Below are 649 nucleotides of genomic sequence, written 5' to 3'. Positions count from 1 at the left end.
ATGCATGTGTTTCCTTTTCAAGCACAGAATGAAGGGAGTGAAATTAGCACTCAAACCAAATCACTGTTTCAGCACAGAACCGAAGTTTCAAAAAGAAAGGCGTCTGCTCAGTGCCCGGTTCTACAGTAGGGTAGCCAGGCTGTAAGGTCCCAGAACTTCTCGTCATCTGCAGACCATCTCTTTACACCTTGAAGCAATATGTTTGTAAACAAGCATTTGTAATGGTAAATAAGGATGGCGACAAAAGCCATACATAATGGCTTTGCCTGTAGTGATGTCAAGGTGATGCTTTAGCAGAGACCGTAGCCTTGGAAGATGACTGAATTTTTATATCAGTGTATTTTTACTTAAAGCTCATTCGAAGAAGAGAGCAAGAGTTGCAAGTCTAAAGGAAGAGACTACTAAGCAATGCCAAATATAGTAGAAATTGAGATAATCATAAAAATAATTGGTTATCAGTTTAAGGGTGGACTATGGTCTTGGATTTGGGGATTCTGGTATCTTCCCCCATCTGCACTCCAATTCCTTTAAAAAGATGTGTTCTCTTCTCCTCTCCCTTTCCTCCCAGTGAATTTGGTTCACTTGCTGGATTTATTATTTTGATTTGCAAAAATGTATCTTGTGTTCTTAACTTTAGTTGCCAAAACAA

The sequence above is a fragment of the Struthio camelus genome, chromosome 21 (assembly GCF_040807025.1).
Source record: "Struthio camelus isolate bStrCam1 chromosome 21, bStrCam1.hap1, whole genome shotgun sequence".
In the NCBI taxonomy this organism is placed as follows: Eukaryota; Metazoa; Chordata; class Aves; order Struthioniformes; family Struthionidae; genus Struthio; species Struthio camelus.
Note: the sequence above shows the minus strand (reverse complement) of the source record.